Genomic DNA, 17,952 nt, shown 5'->3' with positions numbered 1-17,952 from the left:
GCAATCTGCAGTCTCTAGTGCTCTGCAGTAACAGGAGTATCCACCAACCCAGCTCTGCAGGCTGACTTGGGCTCTCTCCCTGGCTTCATGGCTACAACCTGGCTCTCCAGCCCTCCCAGAAATCTGTGAACCAAGTAGCATCTTTTAAACAATTCATTTACTGCTTAAATCAACCAGCACTGGTGTTTATTGCCACAACAAAAACCTTACATGAGAAAAAATTTTTTAATGTTTTAACTACATGAAGACAAATAATATCCTTGAAGTTTTTGTTACCCTTCAAAATTTTCCATCTCTTTCCTAATTCTTGAGTCTCCAGTCTTTATTTTATGTACACCCAATCCACATAAATGTCTCTAATTCCCAAAGATTCCCTGATTCCTCACTTTCAACTAGGAATGTAACCAAACATAGAAAGGTCAAAGTCACAGAAGGAAGATACAGGCTGACACAGCCATTTTCGTATAAGACTATTCCCCAAGGATCAAGAAGTATTACATGTATACTCTAAAGCCATAACACTGATATCAGGTGATGCACAGAGCAGCCCTCATCAATTTTGAGCAATGCTTCTCAAACTGTAATCTACTTATGAATCTCATGGCAATTGTGCCAAAATGTAGACTGATTTAGCAGGCCTAAGATTCCACAGCTCTAACAAGCTCCCAGGCAGGTTACTGGTCCACAACTGCACTTTGCATAGCAAAGTTTTCAGTGCTCAGGTAACTATTCCAATGTCCCCAGAGAGAAAAAATTCAGTGTGTTTTCTTTCCATTTTCTGGAGCTCATCTCCTCTACTTTTCCTTTTAATTTTATATTTAGAATAACCAGACTCTAACGTGGCAATACATTCCATCATTTGGCACATGCCTCACACCAAATGGAAAATTTCTTATGTGCAAAATGTTAGAACATGTTAAAAAAAAAAATCTTGCTTCATTGGCTCTGAAAATGTTAAATTCTATAAAACTAGCCTATTTAATACAAGAGCCATTTATGCTTTCAGTTTGGATACTTCAGAGAACATTGTCTATTTTATGGTCCCAAAGAGTCTCATCTGGATGGACACTAATTTTTTTTTTTCAAGTATAAATTAAAAGTATGAAGACTTATCTTTGAAGCACTGTAATACCTGGGCACAGAGGTGTGATGACACAAGAAAGAAATACTCTCTGTACCTTGTCTGATATAAAAACATATTGTGCATGTACAGTTGCTCCTCAGTATACATAAGTGATTGGTTCTAGGGCCCATCACCCCCTGCATATACCAAAATCCACATACACTCAAGTCTTGCAGTAGGCCCTGTGGAACCCACTCATACAAAAAGTCGGCCCTCCAGATATGTAGCATTCGCATCCTGCAAGTACTGTCTGGTGGGAAAACATCCATGTGTGAGTGGATCCACAGAGTCCAAGAGTTCATGGTTCATATTCACCGTCCTCTATAAAGCTGGTGCCATCAGCCGCTCTTACCTCCAAATTCACCTCCAAAATTGGCCATCATATTTTTCTGAGTATTAATCTGAGTATTTTTCTGAGTATTAATTATTCTGTGTATTAATGCAATTACTGAAGGCAGAATATATTCTCCTTTACTGAAAACACTGACAACTCCTCACTAAACATATCCAAAATTTCATGATACATACAAAACTTTTAAAAGGTCCACCATCCCGTTTTAATACCTCTAGAAAGAACTGTAATCAGTTACGGTTTCCTAGAAGGCCACACATTAGAGGAAGACATCATCCTACTTTTGGCTATCATAACATGTAGTTCTGTTTTTTATATGATGATGGATAGCTTAGATTACTGGTCAGAATAGGAAATGGTTCATTAATTAAGGACATTTTTGCCCTCCTGTGAATATTCACCCTTGGGGTGTTACACATGGATTCTCTTCCCACTTTGCTCACTTTGTACCTCCCCTACTCATGTGAGAAAAGGATTTTTAAAATTTAAAAAATGCATCAAAGTTAGGCTATGAATAGATGTTATTCACAAAAGAGATTCATTTTCAGATGAATATTCTGAAAAATGTCAAGCTCCATGGCCAATGGGCACGGGCAGTAAGTACAAAGGAAGGGGCCAGTGGCAGCTAGGGCTCTGGTGGAAAGACAGTAGGAGAAAAACGAAAGATGTTTTGTTAAGGAGAAGCCAGGCAAACCCAGGGTGACAGAAAGAGGCCTGAGATGAACCAGGGAAAAATGCCTATCCATCCTCTCACCCCATTTCATTCCTGATTGGCTGTGGCATGGTGGTTTCTCTTCAGATTATGGGAAAAGCCTATAACCCTTTCAGGGAAAGACTTATACTTTTTCAACCAAGGACTCTCCAAGCTTGCAACAGCAAACACTAGGGCCAATTTGAGATCATATTCTTAAATTTCACAGGTTTTTACAACTCATGGGTCCTCTTTTCCCAGGAAGGATCTATCTACAGTCTATATTTTAGTTGGCCCATTCTCAGTAAAACATTGAACCCTCTTTAACAAATGATTGCCTTTCATGAAAAAAACCAAACAGATAAGGCTAATGAATTTGCTTCTGGATACATCCTATCCTATCTATGAATACAGTGTTTTGGTATGAGTCTTATCTGTATTCCACTTAAAATCAAATTTTTGTCATTGTAACTGCTTACTAGAAAAGATTAATGAATTATTTTTACCAAAGTATAAACAATGTATGCAAAACTAAACACAGTCAATAGAGATTGAATTAGGCATCCAAACAGACAAGAGCTAACTCCCTGCCCTGAAAGAGAATAAAACAAGAGAAGCCGTGAGCTGTGATGAAGGGAGCTGAACCAACGTCTGCATTTCCCAAAGCACAAAACAGAGTAGAGAGAATTCTATACGGGATGTGCCCTGGGTCTTAGCAGCCCAACACCTTTCTACTCAGTTCCTCTTCTCAATTACCACAGAAAATAATGAGCAAGAAATTGTCTTCTCTTGAGAAGAAACAGGAAGGGGCAGGAAAAGTACAGTGAAGAGTTGAAGCTGCTGAGATCCAGTTAAATTCAGGTGAACTAATGCAGGGAGATCTCAAACATGTTTCAAATCAAGACTTATCTTCATATTGGCTGTATTAAGAACTTTTAAATTTAGATAAGACAGCCCTAGATATGATGATATATTAAGGGAGAAAATTATAAATAAACCAGCTATCCAAAAATAAGGGAATACCTAGCATAAAAAAAGATAAATATTTAAGAGGATTGATATCCCAATTACCCTGACTTGATCTTTACACATTATATGAAAGTATCAAAATATTATATGTACTCTAAAAATAGGTACATCTATTATGTATCAATTAAAAATATATATTTACAAAGAAATAAACAAAAATAAGGGAAGAGTTTATGCGTATGCATTGGGTCATTCATTAAGCATCAAGCAATGCTATAAGACAATATATCTAATGCTTATAATTGTTTTAAAATCAGGGTATGAAGCTGCATACACAGTGTGATTGAAACTATTGATAACTACTATTTACTGAACACTTCATATTTTATTTTCAATCCCTGCTACAATAGTGCAAGAAAGGTACAATTATCCACACATTTTACAGGTAAGAAAATGAGTCTTAAAGATGATAATATTCCCAAGATAAAAAAAGAATTAAAATTGGAACACTGATAATAAATTGTAGAGTCAAGCAACTCCAAAGTCTCATTTTACTAACAATATTGCCTAAAAACTTCATGGAGGACAAAAAAATATTGAAAGAAAACGTGCTATGATAACACTTCATAGAATGGCATTTTATATCCTTTAATATGTTGTCTATAATGTGGTATTGTTTTTATAATTATTGTAATTTCATGTGCAAAAGTTAGTTAAGGACTCCAGCTCTGATCATAATATAGTAATAGGGATTAAATTTCTCTTTCTGCCTTAAACCACCACAACACTGGACAAAATATATAAAATAATGGTTTTAAAGATGCAGGAAAGCAGGCAACACTAAATGGTGTTCCCTGAGAGAAAGAACAAATGAATAAAGTGATCCCTGTGGGTGCTCCAGTTCACTGCCTGGAGAGCATGTCACGGAACAGGGAAGGGGAGCCCAAACAGACCCAGAACAGAGTCTTGCTGAGTTGAATAGAAGCAGGGTGGAGTTTGGGGAAGCCACAGTGACTAAAATTTATGGGGTAAAGCACTGCAGAAGAAGCATTCACAGACAGGATTTCCTTTTGAGTCTTTGAGTACAGATCAGCACATGTGTATTAAGAAACTAACAAGACAAGGGAGAGAACCACCAGAAAGGTACAATCAAAAAACCCCTAGAGCTAAATGAAAAGCTGGGAATAATTTATGTTGTCACTAGCCAGCGGGCAAAAAATACTAATATACAGAATATAAAGTGGGATACTTAAAGGCTGATTGCCTCATTAGTAGGACCAAATTAGCAGTAGATTATGGGATAATTTACACCCACCTAAAAAGGTTTAAAAGCAAGTTTCAACAAAACCAGATAAAGTCAAGCGGCCTTAACTGCCTTCCAGAACATAGCCAAAAATACTTAAAGAAATAAAATGAAGCACCATCCAACATAAAATTCACAATATCTAATATCCAACCAAAAATTACCAGGCAGGCAAAAAAGAAAAATGGGGAGTGGGAGTGGGAGGGATTCAATAACTAGAAACAGATCCAGTAATGACAGAGATTACAGAATCATTAGACAAGGTAATTAAAACAGCTATTATAAATGTACTCCACAAAAGCATATTAAGAACAGAAATGGTGGAGAGGATGTGGAGAAATAGGAACACTTTTACACTGTTGGTGGGATTGTAAACTAGTTCAACCATTATGGAAAACAGTATGGCGATTCCTCAAGGATCTAGAACTAGATGTACCATATGACCCAGCCATCCCATTACTGGGTATATACCCAAAGGATTATAAATTATGCTGCTATAAGGACACATGCACACGTATGTTTATTGCAGCACTATTCACAATAGCAAAGACTTGGAATCAACCCAAATGTCCATCAGTGACAGATTGGATTAAGAAAATGTGGCACATATACACCATGGAATACTATGCAGCCATAAAAAAGGATGAGTTTGTGTCCTTTGTAGGGACATGGATGCAGCTGGAAACCATCATTCTTAGCAAACTATCACAAGAACAGAAAACCAAACACCGCATGTTCTCACTCGTAGGTGGGAACTGAACAATGAGATCACTTGGACTCGGGAAGGGGAACATCACACACCGGGGCCTATCATGGGGAGGGGGGAGGGGGGAGGGATTGCATTGGGAGTTATACCTGATGTAAATGACGAGTTGATGGGTGCAGCACACCAACATGGCACAAGTATACATATGTAGCAAACCTGCACGTTGTGCACATGTACCCTACAACTTGAAGTTTAATAATAATAAATAAATTAAAAAAAAAAAAAAAAAAAAAAGAACAGAAATGGAAGATAAAATGAGACATAAATCAAATTTATGGAGATGAATAATAAAATAACTGAGATGAAAAATACACTGGATTAGATTAACAGAAGATTAGGCATTGTAGAAGATTTAGGGACATGAAGACATTGCAATAAAACCTAAACAAAATAAAACACACAGAGAAAAAAGACTTTTAAGAAAAGAAATTCAAAAGAAGACAACATCATGTGGCCTACTATACATATAATTGGAGTCTCAGAGAAAGGACGTATAGCAAAAATATTTGAAGAAACAATTGGCCAAAAAATTTTACTGATATGAAGAAAATTATAAACACATATATCCAAGGAGTTTGGCAAACCCCAAGCAGAAACAGTAAGAACACCAAACTAAGGTACATCATCATCAGGTTTCTAAACAAACAGTGACAAAGAAAAATTGAAAAGTAGGCAGGAAAAAAAAAGACATCACATTACATACAAAGGAACAGCAATAAGAATGATAATATATTTCTTATCAGAAACAATGCAAGTCAAAAGACAGTGGAACAACATATTTAAAGCAATTAACAAAATAGTTGACAAACTAGAATTCTATACCTAGCAAAAATATCCTTCAAAAATAAAAGTAAATACTTTTTCAGACATACAAAAGCTAAAAGAATATATCATGAGCATCACTGCACATAGTAAAGGAAGTCCTTCAGTAGAAGGCAAATAATACCAGATGGCAATTTGTATCTACACAAAGGGATGAAGAGCATCAGAAATGGTAAAAGAGTGAGTAGATATAAATTTTTTCTTATTTTTAGTATACTTTAGAAGATAACTTCTAAAACAAAGATAACATATTGTTGTGTGTCTTGATCAATTTGGGCTTCTATAACAAATTAGCAGACTTGGTGGCTTAAACAACAAATATTTATTTCTCACAGTTCTGTGGGGTGGGAAGTCCAAGCTGAAGGCACTGGAAGATGTGTCTGGTTAGAGCCTGCTCCCAGGATTGCAGATAGCCATCTTCTGGCAGAGAGCAAAAAAAGAGAAAGTAAACTTTCTCATGTCTCTCATAAGGACCCTAATCCTTATGGGTTTCCCATAAGGGAAGGAGCCATTCCTTCATGAGGGATCCATTCTCTTGACCTAATTATCTCCCACAGCTTTCACCTACAAATGCCATCACACTGGGTATTCGGCTTCAACAGGTGAGCTGTGGAGGGATACAAACATTCAGTCCATAGCAGTTGGGTGTATAACATACGTGGCAGTAAAATGTAAGACAACAACACAAAGACCAAGAGAAAAGAAATAGAACTATACAATTTAAAGGTTCTTAAAATATGTGGGAATCACTGTAATATTATTTGAAAGTAGATGATGATAAATTTAAAAGTTATACTGTAAACTCTAGAGCAACCATTAAACAACAAAAAAAGTAGAGCTAATAAGCCAAAAAAAAAACCTAAAACATAATATTAATAAATTTTCATTTAATCCAAAAGAAGGTAGAAGCAAAAAAAAAAAAAAAAAAGAACAGGTAGAAGACAAATAGAAAACAAATAATAAAATAGTAGGTTTAAATCCAGCCTTAAATGGAAATGGTCTAAACTCACCAATGAAAAAAACAGATATAAAATTGGATAAAAGAACAATACTCAACTATGTATGCTATCTACAAGAAATACACTTTAAGTAACAAGACAGAATTATTACAAGTAAAAAGGATAGAAAAAAGATAAACCACACTAAAACTAACCAAATAAAGCTGAGTGGCTATACTAAGGTTAAATTTCAGAATAAAATATTACCAAAGAAAAGGATTATGCCATAATGATAAAGGGAATAGGTCATCAGGAGTACATAGCAATCTTGAATGTTTATTCAGATAATAAAAAAACTTCAAAATGCACGAAGCAAATGCTGATGTAATTAGAAGGATAAATGTATAGATTAATTCATAAGTATTGTTGGATATTTTAATGCCAGAACCTCAATAATTGATAGAAAAAGTAGACAGAAATTCAGTAAGGATTTAAAACACTAGAAAAACACTATCAATAAAATTAATCAGCATTTATAGAACAACCAACAAAAGCAAAATACATATTCTTATAAAGTGAACATGGGACATTTACCCAGACCATAATCTGGGCAACAAAACAACACATTTAAAAGGAATCATCTCATACAAATGTTACTGAAAGACAGTTAAATAAGAAATCAATAATAAAAAGGTTTCTAGACAGTTCCCCCAAATATTTGGAAACTAAAGAACATACTTATAAATATCCCATGATTGAAAGAAGTCAAAAGGGAAATTTTTAAATGTTTTGAAATGAATAAAAATGAAGACAAAATATACCAAAATGTATACATAAGACCAAGTGGAGTTTATCCCAATAATACAAGACTGATTCAACATTCAAAACTCAATGTAATTCAACATATTAACAGACTAGTTAAAGAAAACCATATGATCTTCTTGACAGATGCAGAAAAAGCACTTGGCAAAATTCAACATCTATTTTTGATCAAAACTTTCAGCAAACTAGGAGTAGAAGGAAACTGCCTCAACTTCATAAAGAGCATCTATGAAAAATCTACAAGCAACAGCAGACTTAATGGTAAAAGACTAAATGCTTTTCCCCAAGACTGGGAGCAAGGTCATCCTATTCAACAGTACAAACTTGTTAAATCACTTCTTACATCTTTCATATTTTTTATGCTGATGTAAATAGTATTTTTTTATTATAAATAGTAATGTATTTTCATTGTAAATAATATTGTTTTAAGTTAATTGCTAGTATATAGAAAAACAATTTTTGTATATTTTCCCTTGCATCTTTTTAGACTCACTTATTAATTCTAGTAGCTTTTATGTAGATTCCAATTCATAGTTCAGAGCATATGGGTCTTCTGGATGCAGGGTATGGGGAAATTCACTGAAAACAAACTAGCAAAATTCTAACAAGCCACACGAGGAAATGAGTCACTGTGAGGTCAAATCAGCAAATAAAGAGTTTTACTTCCTCCTTTTCAACGTATATGCCATTTATGTCTTTTTCTCAACAAATGTTAATGTACAAACAAGAAAATCCAGGGAGAATTTATTCATAGAAAAGGGTGAGTTAATTCTAAAACTTACATGGAAATAAAATGACCTAGATTACCCAAAACAGGATTGAAAAAAAGAAAAAGTGGAAGGATTTACACTACCTGATTTCAACACTTATTATATAAAAAGCTACAGTAATCAAAGCAGTATGACATTAGCATAAAGATATACATAGAGATCAACAAAAGAGAAAAGAGACTCCAGAAATAATCTCAAACATATATAAATAATTTTCAAGAAAAATGCCTAGGTAATGCGACTGAGAAAGGATAATCTTCAACAAGTGTTATTAAAATGATTACATGTGCTTATGAAAAAAAATGAGCCTAGACCCTTAGCTCACAACATAAGCAAAAATATAAAATGCATCACAGATCTAAATATAACATCTAAAACTATAAAACTTCTAGGAAAAAACATTGGAGAAAATTATTTTGACTCTGGATTAGGCAAAGATTTCTTATGTAGAACACAGAAGGCACTAAATATAAAAGAAAAAACAATAATTGGATTTTATCAAAATTTAAAATTTTTACTCTCTAAAGCACGCTGTTAGAAAAATTAAAAGGCAAGCCACAGACTACAGGAGAATATTTGTAAAACATATATCTGACAACTTGTATGCACACTAAAGAACCCTCATAATGCAATAATAAGACAAACATAATTTTTAAATGAACAAAAGATTTGAACACATACATTACCAAAGAAGAGGTACAGATGGCAAATAAGCATATGAGAAGATGGTCAATATCATTAGTCACTGGAAAATTGCAAATTAAAACCAACATGAGATATCTTCTTATAACCATGAGAATGACAAAAATAAAAATAAATTGATGATATCAAGTATAACAGAGGATGTAAAGCAACTGGAAATGTCATACATTGCTGGAGAGAATACAAAATGGTGCAGCCACTATGGAAAACATTTTGGCAATTATTTTTTCCTTTCTCCCGACCCCACTCTTCCTTTCTTGGCAATTTTTTGTAGAGCTAAATGTGTACCCATCTACCATATAACCCAGCAAGTCAACTCCTAGGTATTTACCCAAGAAAAATTAAAGCATATATCCACACAAATACTTATACATGAGGATTCATAATAGTTTTTTTTCAGACTAAAAAGGTGGTTTCCTTTATTTTGGTAAACTTTAAAGATCTCATTTTGATACTAATTCAAAATGCCAAATAGAATGACCCACTTTCTGAATAATTAAAGCAATTTACATTTTAAACATGTTTTTCTGTAAGATGTATTCTATCATCTGAAATATTAATAAGATCCAAGAATTTCTTAACTAAACAGTAAACTGATCATAAGTATATAATCTGTGATCAATTTCATAAGACTAAGTTTACTGCACCTTAATTCCAGGTATAAAATGATTTAGAAAACATTTTGACTGGGGGAGGTAGAAAATAAGGATGGGTAAATGGTCTGTAGTTTAAAACACAAAATCCTGTCACGTTACATCTCACATGTTCAAGACACCCTCCATGTGCTGGAAAAAAATGATGGTTCCCAGAAACAGTTAAATCCATTAACAAGTCATCCAGCACAAAATAAATTTTAAAACTCCTTATAAAAAAGGAGTCCATGTATTCACAGATACTGTAGAATCTCCAGCTCCTATGTATATTACCGAAAAACACAAATAAATAAATCTTTGCGGTATTATAACCATACACTTCTTTCCCATCAGACTGTACCAGTCACCTTCGTACTGTGGAAGTGTTCCATCGTTGTGGGCAGCCCAGGCCATGAGGTCCCCCACAACATTCCAAACTGTTAAAGAGTCTAACTCTTGAGCTGCTGATGAGGCCTGGAGGATCTTCACGGCTTTCTGTGATTCATTTCCCAGTCTGTAAATCACATAAAGGGGGACAGCAGCCCCTTCTTGTGTGCCCTGCTTCCCTTCCCAGACTTCTTCTCTTAAGAGCTTCAGGCTCTCCGCATCCCTGTGTTCCAAATATTTCAGAGGGATGTGTAGGGCATGAGACAAATGGCAGATGTTCACCTCCATCTGAGGCCTGATGTCCAGCAACAGGTGGGGTGCCCCAGAATCCAGAAGTCACTTATAGTCGGTGACAGAAATACGCCCCTCTGGGCTCAGTAACTGCAGGGAGTGGCATTTATTGGTGGCTGAGGAGCCACAGAAGGCTTTACAGTCCAGCAGAGCAGTCACAGCGGGCCATTTCCCGCAAGCTGCACAGTCGAGCCAGCGGCTCCGCAGCCGAATACAGCAGAAATGCCCTCTCAGGGCATCAAAGAGCAACAGGCCGCCACTGTGAGAGGGGCCGAGATTCGCAGCGATGTTCAGCACTTCCAAGGCCCGCAGGCAGCCCGGGACCCCAGTTACGACAGGGAGCATCCCGCGGTCCGCGCAGCTGGTCACTGTCTCCGCTGGGGGCGGCTGGGGGAATATGCAGCGATAGCAAGGCCCACCGTCATAATGGTAGACTGTGATTTGGCCCTCGAAGCGCAAGGCACTGCAGACACTAGGGGCCAACCCGCCGGCACACATGCGTCATTAACCAGATAGCGAGTGGGCACGTTGTCCGAGAAGTCGGCCACCACATCATATCGGCTGGCCGGGTCTAGAGTAGTGGCTGGCATAAGGGCCTAAGTGTACCGCACTCATTCCACCGCCAAACTGAGGCAGCGCCGCGAGGTGGCGGCCGAAGCGGCCTTGGCCTGTCCAGCCAGTGCCTCGCCATGTAGCACTTGGTGGGCCAGGTTGCTCATCTCTACCACGTCATAGTCCACAAGGCCAAAGCGGCCCACGCCGGCCGCTGCCAAGTACTGCGCCAGTGGACAGCGGAGCCCACCGCAGCGCACGACTAGCACGTGTCCGTGCACGCCCAGCTCGGACAGCACTGGCTGCCGGCTATAGCGCAGAATCTCATCTCGGGACAGAGCCGACTTCGGCGGTAGCGGCGACACGGAACCACCCGTTCTGGCTGCGGTTCCTGCTCCCCGAAAAGGGTCGCCGCCAGCTTCTGTTTCAAGGAATTCAATTCCTCCTCACATTGGACAACTTCAGTCTGTAAGGGGAGTACCTCCTCCCGGGTCATAACAGTTTTATTCATAATAGTCAAAAATTTGAAACAACCCCAAGTCTACCAGTTGGTGAATGGATAAACAAATTGTGGTCTATTCATACAAAAGTATATTCCTCCACATAAAAAAAGAACAAATTACCAGAATAGTCCACACAGTATTGAAGAACAAAGTTGGAGGACTGATACCACCCAACTTCAAGACACACTATAAAACTACAGACAATGTAGCATTGGTGAAAGAATAAATTGATCAATGGAATAAAACAGAGAGCCAAGAATTAGACCCACATACATATAGTCAACTGATTTTTGACAAAGGAGCAAAGGCAATACTATGGAGCAAAGATAATCTTTTCAACAATTGGTGCTGGAACAACTGGGCATTAATATGCAAAAAAAAATTATTCTAGACAGACATTTCACCCTTCACAAAAATTAACTCAAAATGGATCACAGCCTTAAATGTAAAACACTAAACTACAAAACCCCTAGAAGATAACATAGGAGAAAATCTAGATAATCTGGATTTGGTGATGATTGTTTAGATGCAGCACCAAAGGCACAATCCACAAAAGAAAGAGTTGATAAGTTGGACTTTATTAAAATTAAATATTTCTGCTCTGTAAAAGACAAAGTCAAGTGAATGAGAACATATGCCATAGACTGGAATAAAATATTTGCAAAACACTATCTGATAAAGAACTATTATCCAAAATATACAAAGAACTCTTAAAATTCAACAGTAAGAACACAAACAACCTGATTGAAAAATGGGCCAAAGAACTTTACAAACACCTCGCCAAAAAAGAGGCGCAGATGGCAAACAAGCATGTAAAAAGATGTCCCAGATTATATGTTGTCAGGGAAAGGCAAATGAAAACAACGAGACACACGTGTATAAGAATAGCCAAAACCCAGAACACTGACAACACCAAATGCTGGAGAGAATGCTCTCGTTCACTGCTGGTGGGAATGCAGAATGGTACAACCACTTTGGGAGACAGTTTGGAAGTTTCTTACCAAACTAAACACACTTTTACCATATGATCCAGCACTCATTCTCCTTTACACTATAGCATAGTGTAAACATAACTTTTATATTCACTAGGAAACCAAAACATTTGTGTGACTCACTTTATTGAGATACTTGCTTTATTGCAATAGGCTGGAACTGAAGCCCCAGTGTCTCTAAAATATGCCTGTTAAGAATTCTATCAAACAGGCTGGGCGTGGTGGCCCACACCTGTAATCCCAGCACTTTGGGAGGCCGACGTGGGCAGATTGCTTGAGCCCAGGAGTTTGAGACCAGCCTGGGCAACATTAGTATTTACCCAAAGGAGTTGAAAATACAACTCTTTAGTATTTACCCAAAGGAGTTGAAAATATATGTCCACACACACACACACAAAACTGCACATGAACGTTTATAGCAGCTTTATTCATAATTGCCAAAACTTGGAAGCAACCAAGATGTCCTTCAATAGGTAAATGGATAAACAAACTGTGGCGAATCCAGACAACAGAACATTATTCAGTGCTAAAAAGAAATAAGCTATCAACCCATGACAAGCCACGGAGGAAATTTAAATGCATATTACAAAGTGAAAGAAGCCAACCTGAAAAGGCTACATACTGTATGACTCCAACCATATAATATTATGGAAAAGACAAAAACTGTGGAGACCGTAAAAATATCAGTGACTGCCAGGGGTTAGAAAGGGTAGAAGGATGAATGGGCAGAGCACAGAAGATGTTTAGGGCAGTGAAACTACTCTGTATGGTACTATAATGATGAATGCATGTCTATACATTTGTCCAAACTCAGAGAATGTACAACACCAAGAGTGAACCTTAATGTGAACTTTGGACTCCGGATGATGACGATATGCCAGGGTAGATTCATCAGTGGTAACAAATGTTATCAGTCTAGTGGGAGATGCTGATAATGAAGAAGGCTGTGCATGTGTAGGGGTAAGGTGTAGGTGGGAAATCCCTGCACCTCCCCTTTAATTTTAGTGTGAACCTAAAACTACTCTAAAATATGTCTACTCTTTAAAAGGGAATAAACATTGATGCACACAAGAACAATGATGAATCTCCAAAGCATTATGTTAAGTGAAAGAAGCCAGACACAAAATATGACATATGATATGATCCCATCTATACAAAATTTTAGAGAAGACAAAACTATCATGATGGAAAGCAGATCACTGGTTTCCAGGGTCCGGGAGGTGGGAGAGGAGATTGACTGCACAAGGGGACAAGGGAAATTTTTGGCATGAGAGAAATGTTCTACAAGATGAATGTGGTGGTAGTTTCAAAACTATACATTTGTCAAAAGTTATAGGATGGTACACTTAAAACTGGTGAATTTTGCATGCAAATTATACTTTAATAAAGCTATAAGAATATAACAATAAAGCACACATACCTCACTTTATTGCACTTCATTTTATTGTGCTTTGCAGATACTGTGCATGTGTGTGTGTGTGTGGTTTTTGTTTTTTTTTTTTTACAAATTTCAAGTTTGTAGCAACCCTGCATCAAGCAAGTCTGTCAGCACTATTTTTCCAAAGTATGTGCTCACTTTGTGACTCTGTGCCAGTATTTTTTAGCAATAAAGTATATTTAATTAAGGTAGGTATTTTTTGCATATGATGCTATTGTACACTTAATAAACTATAGCATAGTGTAAACATAACTTTTATATGCACTAGGAAACCAAAACATTTGCGTGACTCACTTTATTGAGATGCTTGCTTTATTGCAATAGGCTGGAACTGAAGCCCCAGTATCTCTAAAATATGCCTATGTAAGAATTCTATCAAACAGGCTGGGCGTGGTGGCCCACACCTGTAATCCCAGCACTTTGGGAGGCCGATGTGGGCAGATCGCTTGAGCCCAGGATTTTGAGACCAGCCTGGGCAACATGCTAAAACCCCATTTCTACAAAAAATATAAAAATAAGCCAGGCATGATGGCACATGCCTATGATCCCAGCTACATGGGGGACTGAAGCAAGAGCCTGAGCCCAAGAGATCAAGGCTGCAGTGAGTCATGTTTGCACTGCACTCCAGCCTGGGCAAGAGAGGGAGACCCTGTCTCGAAAACAAAAAGGAGATTATCCAACAGAAAGTAAAAGGCATCTGTGATTCAACCACCCAGATACTACCACAGTTAAGACTTCTGTGCATTAAAATGTTTATATTTTTACCAAAAAAAAATTAGTAAACTTTGCAACTTAATTTTGCAAATTGGTAAGCGTTTTTCACTTAACATATCCTGAACATTTCTGTGTCCGTAAAGAAATAGAATGACAACATGACCTCTAACGGCTACAAAATAGTCCGCTGGATACATACAAAATAATTGATTCAGATTCCCTCCCAGTTGGTGAGCAATGTTATGATGAATCTCATTATCAGGAATCCCACTCTCTGATCACCACTGTCCATACTTCTAGTTCACTCCTTCCTGGTCCTACATTCCAACCCCAGCAAACTTGATTTTTCCTGGTCCTAGATTCCATCAATCCTACCACTTTCTTCACTGCCTCTCACCCTCCTCATGATTGCTTTCTTCTTCCCCCAGCTTAAAATGCCATGGTCAGTCTCCATACACCTCACTGACATACTTCCTAAACACTTGCATCTTCCCACTGCATTAGACCCACTTAGCAAAACCACAGCCTGGTAAAATCCAACACTGCCTGTATCAACATAGCTAAACAAGGCTGCAGAAAAACACTCTTGAATCGAATGGCCTCACATGAAATTCATGGCCACAAGCCTCAGGTGGATCCTCAATGCAGTGCAGCAATCTTTCTACCTTTCCCTACTCCATTTTCTCCCACTCTCTTGGCCCAGTGCCTCTTAAACTATCTGTTGTGAGCACTAGATGTTTTTATTTCCAATCCATTATAGACCAATACTTTTTAAAAATACAATAAAAATGTTATAGCAATGTCAAGTGCTATAAAAGTTTCTAAAAGCTTACTCTCACTTTCTGTACTCATCTCCTGTCAAGTCAGTAACCAAAGGCTCCCCATCTGGCCACTTGGTGCATTGCAATCCTAGATGACAAATCTCGAACTGCCAGCACTTCCCCACCTTATTCACTCTCAGTTGATCATCTTGCTTCCTCTTTCACTAAAAAGGAATGAAAGACAATCAGTTCTTACTGATATGCAAATGATGTTTACAAAGGTTGTTACTACACTCCGATAATTGTTTCTGTGCTGCTTTGCAAAAAATGAAAACTAAAAATAAATCACACCCAAACAAATACAGGCTAGAATCATTTGTTGTTGTTGTTGTTTGGAAAGAAGTAGTTCTTGCAAAGTAGCTTTGTTACTTGTAGCAAACTGCATACATAAAATCTTTTTGCAACCTACAGTGACTTTTTCCAAAGATTGTCACCTATTTCATGGTGGAACCATTAAAACATACTGAACCACAGTGGAAAGGACAACTGTTTAGCCTCATTGAGGAGAAGGGTACTGTATATTTCCGTGGCAACTGTATGTGGGTACACAGACAAGGTCTATCATCTATTTAGGGACTTGTTTTATATGCCCCCGACCTTATCCTCATCTTTTTGTTTTCTTTTGAATGTACTTTTCAAAAAAAAAAAAAAAAAGAATTATAAAATTATTTCAACCTTAGAACCTTAAGATGCCTTCAAATGGATATGTTAGTCCTTAGGGAGTCAATATGTTGCTGCTTATTTAAATACAGTTCGGTTGGAGCCCCAAGTGTGCCAACCCCACACTTCCCACATGCCTTCACCTTCCTGTGAGCACCGGAGCTAGGAATCTCAGGTGACTGAATTTGGTTTTCCAGTGCTGAGGAGGCTACATTGTCTGGGGTACATATCCAGGGGTTCGCTGTCTGGCATCAGAAAATTTAGGACACGGACACACATGAGGAGTTTAGGAGCAGAGGTTTAATAGGCAGAAGAAAAGAGAAATAGTTCTGTCGACAGAGAGGGGTCTTCCCAGCGGAAAAGATGGGCTGGCTGTGGATGCCCCGGATTTTATAGTCAAGCTTGGGGAGGTGGTGTCTGATTTAGGTAGGGCTCACAGATTGGTTCAATCAAATGTGATGTTTACATAGCACACCCAAAAGCTGCTCTCCCCACCCTAATCTTATTATGCTAAGGAACTCTCCGTGTCTGGCCGCCATCTTGTCGCTCTTTACTGTACACACAACTGGCACCTACAGGAAGATGGAGCCAACATGTCTAGTCCCTAGTTCCCGCCAGCATTCACCAGTGCAAGCTCCCAGCTTCGCTGTCTATGTCTGCAGCTCGACTTTACAGGCTGCTCTTTGTTAGAAAATGATCTGGGGCTGGCCAGGTGTGGTGGCTCACGCCTATAATCCCAACACTTTGGGAGGTGAGTGAATCATGAGGTCAGGAGATCGAGACCATCCTGGCTAACTAACATGGTGAAACCCCGTCGCTACTAAAAATACAAAAAAAAAATGAGCCAGGCGTGGTGGTGGGCACCTGTAGTCCTAGCTACTTGGGAGGCTGAGGCAGGAGAATAACGTGAACCTGGGAGGCGGAGCTTGCAGTGAGCCGAGATCACACCACTGCACTCCAACCTGGGTGACAGAGCAAGACTTTGTCCAAAAAAAAGAAAAAAAAAGACAGAAAGAAAAGAAAAAGAAAATGATTTGGGGCTGCTTTTCATTAAAAGGAAAAGCCTTACCAAGGACTCCCCATAACCTTACTATCTGCCTAAGTGATTTCTTCTTAACCCCTGTATCAGTGCCTACTCTATTGAAAAATTAAGTTTTCATTCTTGAGAAGAAACTTATGAAAGGACACGTTTCCTATCACAAGTTCACATACTAATCTTTTTGTTTAATTGCCTTGGTGCAACTTATGCCAAGTAATTATGAAGATTTTTTTTCCTGGGTATTTCGTGAAGGCTACGAAGTTGGAACAGGCAAATCCTGGGTGTGAAAGCTTTGTCTACCTCATTTATTTTTTATTTTTTGTAGTCATAGTCTCTGCTTTCCTATTTTAAGACCACTGAAGTATTCCCAGGCCCTGTCTTCAACTTAAGAGTTGATGTATTGGTAGGAAGAACTGAATGTGCAAGATGATTTTTTTATTCCATTTTTTATAATCTCCTTTTGTATATGTAATAATAATTGAACATATGAATTGTTGTTGCTCTAATGGTTTAACGGGAAAGGAGAAAGAAAGATCCTAACTTCTGGGTGGAAAAGTCTTTCCCCTGTATGCAGAAGGCCCTGATTGAAATGTGGACCTAAGACTGTTTGCCAAGTTTTGTCTCTTAGTTATTGCATCTTGACTTTAGGATTCCCCAATTTTTTT

At 37.9% G+C, this 17,952-nt stretch overlaps 1 protein-coding gene and 1 pseudogene across 5 annotated transcripts in view; both read right to left on the bottom strand.

The window, feature by feature from the left end:
- The window catches only part of SYT16 (synaptotagmin 16), a 309,807-nt gene that overhangs the window by 243,708 nt on the left and 48,147 nt on the right, over positions 1 to 17,952 (bottom strand). The gene's annotated exons all lie outside the window — the stretch shown is intronic.
- LOC103229140 (adenylyltransferase and sulfurtransferase MOCS3-like) lies at positions 10,122 to 12,885 on the bottom strand (annotated as a pseudogene).

This window comes from Chlorocebus sabaeus, chromosome 24 (assembly GCF_047675955.1).
Source record: "Chlorocebus sabaeus isolate Y175 chromosome 24, mChlSab1.0.hap1, whole genome shotgun sequence".
Classification (NCBI taxonomy): domain Eukaryota; kingdom Metazoa; phylum Chordata; class Mammalia; order Primates; family Cercopithecidae; genus Chlorocebus; species Chlorocebus sabaeus.
The sequence above is the reverse complement of the archived record's forward strand: the minus strand, read 5'-3'. Positions and strand labels throughout refer to the sequence as shown.